The sequence below is a fragment of the Gekko japonicus genome, unplaced genomic scaffold (assembly GCF_001447785.1).
Source record: "Gekko japonicus isolate JY-2015 unplaced genomic scaffold, Gekko_japonicus_V1.1 scaffold140, whole genome shotgun sequence".
Taxonomy (NCBI): domain Eukaryota; kingdom Metazoa; phylum Chordata; class Lepidosauria; order Squamata; family Gekkonidae; genus Gekko; species Gekko japonicus.
Window position 1 is genome coordinate 871,303 of NW_015169781.1, and position 2,843 is coordinate 874,145.

A 2,843-nucleotide genomic window follows, 5' to 3' on the forward strand; every position below is an offset into this window, starting at 1 on the left:
TAGTGAGGCGGGCGGACGTGGGCTGCCGGTGAGTGGGGTGTAGTCGCGGGATTCGGGGGGATCACGTGACGGGGAAGGCGGCGGGAAAGGGGCTCCCTTCCCCAGAACACAAGAATTGGGGTGGGGGACAACTTCCTGAATTCTCTCCCACCCCGTATGTTCTACAATGGTAGAGTCCAAGCCTTTGCCTGTACCGGAGGAATAACCTATCCCATATATGGAGGAATTTGCATGTGAGTAGGCTTACGTAAGTAGAGCATTGCTGGATCAGGTATGTGTAACTTAGAATCCTATGTAATTAGAGGGCAGCTAGACGGCCCAGGAAGCCCACTTGCAGGGCATGAGGGCTACTTTCTCTTTTGTTTGCAGTCCAGCAAATGATATTCCAAGGTGCATTCCGTCCGAGCATGGAGGTGTCGTTTTGTGCCTAATAGACCTCCATAAAGCCCTCTAAATTAGCAGCCGTCGCTACTGCAGAATTTTTGCATATGCTTAAGGTCTCCATTCTAAACGTACTTGGGAAGGGGAGCACTGTGAATGTTGGCAGGTTGCTTCTGAGTCAAGGTGCATAGGCTGGCATAGTAAATGTCAGTGGGGTGTTAAAATACTGAGCACTGGATTGTGCTGAGGTAATTGACACGTTATTAAGCATATACTTTTATAAAATTAGAATAAATGCCTAGAACTTAGTGGTTCATTTTGTGTGTCCTTGCCTCAGTGTGTACAGACACATATATGTATGGAATTCATGGAGGTATATAAAAATTAGAATAAATGTCTTCATGAGATTTTACTATGATATATATAGTTCCAAGTTTAGTTTTCAAAATTCAAGAAACACATAGGACATGTTTTGGTATGCACAGTGCTATTTCTTAGACTGAGAGTTATCAATTTGTGTTGCACTTTTGAGTATCTGAAGCTTTGTTGACCATTTCACCCTGCAAAAATGGTCTTTATTCTGTTCTCACAAGTAGGGGGCTTGAGGCAGAGAGATTATCACTAAATGTTGAAATATGCTGCTGCTAGTAAGACTTTTGAGTAGCCAAAAGGACCATTTTAAAAGGATGGTTTTGACTGTATAGTTCTTTTGTCTGTATAGTTCCCACCCCAGCATTTTGCCTGACTTTCAATCTACAGTGTTAGAAACTTTAAATGGAGATTCCTGTCTTCCAGTCTAGCAATGCTTTTAGAAATGACTCTTTTAATAATCTCTGGTGATAATGACTGGAGTTCTTTTTTGGTTTTCCTTTCCACAAGAAGGAATGTGAATGGTGATAGCTATGTCCCTGGAAATTCCCAAAGGTTTTAGGGGAACAAGTGTGTGTGTTGACCAAAGGGTGATCTGGATTGGCTCAAATAAATAGTTTTCTTTGTAGGTTTCCGTGATTTCAGAGTCAGTCCCTCCTGACTCAGACTTGCTTCATATCCTTGCAGAATTAGTTAAAGCTGCAAAGTAATGTGGATTGGGAAATAAAGAAATTTACCTTCACATTTTAACCTTGTGTATATCTCTGCTGCCTTTCAATAGTCTGTTCGTATTTTCTGATTTCTTGTGACTATTTTAAATGGCAATGGATGGTTGTTTTGGATGTTGGAGCTGTATCAGTCACGGTATGGTATACTGGTTAGAGTGTAGGACTGGGTTCTGAGACCTAGGTTTGAATTCCCACTCTACCATGGTAGCTCGCTGGGTGATCTTGGGCCACTCACAGTCAGCCGAACCTACCTCACAGAGTTGTTGTGAAGGTAGAATGAAGGAGAGAAGTGTCTGTTGGGGAAAATGTGGTGTATAAATGAAGTAAGTAAATTAACATTTTGGCTGTTTTTCCTCAAGGAACTTGGGGTAGCAAGCATAGTTCTGCTCTAAGATTAACTGTTTGAGGTTGATTAGGCCAGTTTTATAATCCAGAGCACTGAGGGAATATCTGTAAACCTTGAGCGCAAATGGGTGTGTTCCATCTGCTGATATCTATAATTTCAGTTTCTGTTACTTTGGGTTGAGCTTTAACAGTGTAGTGTATAATCTTTTCCCATCCAGATTAGTGGTCTAACCCCCTATCACAGTGGCTCCAGGATCTAGGCTGCTGGAGACATTCAATCTAAAGATAACCAGGAGCTGAGGCTTGGACCACCAGAGTGTGAGCTCTCCACAACTTTGTGGACTCTAACGTCACTTGGGCCTAGAGTTTTGCACACTGGTTTACGCAGGCACCTAGAAATGAGAGGGTTTTCTGTTTTGCCATTATTTTCTTTCACATGAACGTATGAAGCTGTCTTACGTGAATTCAGTATTGTTGCCTCTTGACTGGCAGTGGCTTCTCAGGGTCTTTCCTAACCCTTGCTACCTGAGATCCTTTAACTGGTATACTTCCAGGAGGTAGCAGTGGTCAATGATATTGTCATGGGAAGGTGTGGGGCTTTGTTGAGTTTTGCTCTGGGCAGGGAGTTCCTTCCCTCCAGCCTCTTCCCTGCAGCTCTTGATCAGACAAGGACCTTAACTTATTGCCACCACTGTGATTCTAAGGCTTGACTGGGTAGGACCCAGAGCTCCCCCTTTCCCCCCCCCCCGCAGCTCCCTCTTCAGTCAGGGCATGCCCTGCTGTATGACCGGACATGAGGTATGAAGGCGCAGGCAGAGGGAACAAAAAGTATTAGTTTATTAAACAAATATGATATAGTAAAGTAAGAACAGTTATGAAAATAGAGCAGATGAACACATGGTATGCACAGGGCAAAACTTGCAGAGAAAAGAAGCTGCCTGGAAAACAATAAAAGTCCTTACCTGACCAGATCCTTACTGCTACCAGTATTCTAATACCTGATCCTCATCAGGTCTGATT

At 43.2% G+C, this 2,843-nt stretch overlaps 1 protein-coding gene across 3 annotated transcripts in view; it reads left to right on the forward strand.

Annotated features, from left to right (window-relative positions):
* Nucleotides 1–2,843, forward strand: part of TRAF2 (TNF receptor associated factor 2) — a 30,640-nt gene continuing 27,797 nt past the window's right edge. For 2 of the 3 annotated variants that reach the window (XM_015416793.1, XM_015416795.1), the window contains exon 1: nt 1–28. The gene's annotated coding sequence lies outside the window, so the exon portion shown is untranslated. Of the gene's footprint in view, nt 29–115; nt 234–2,843 lie in introns of those variants that run through there. The other variant, XM_015416794.1, reaches the window with a different exon arrangement.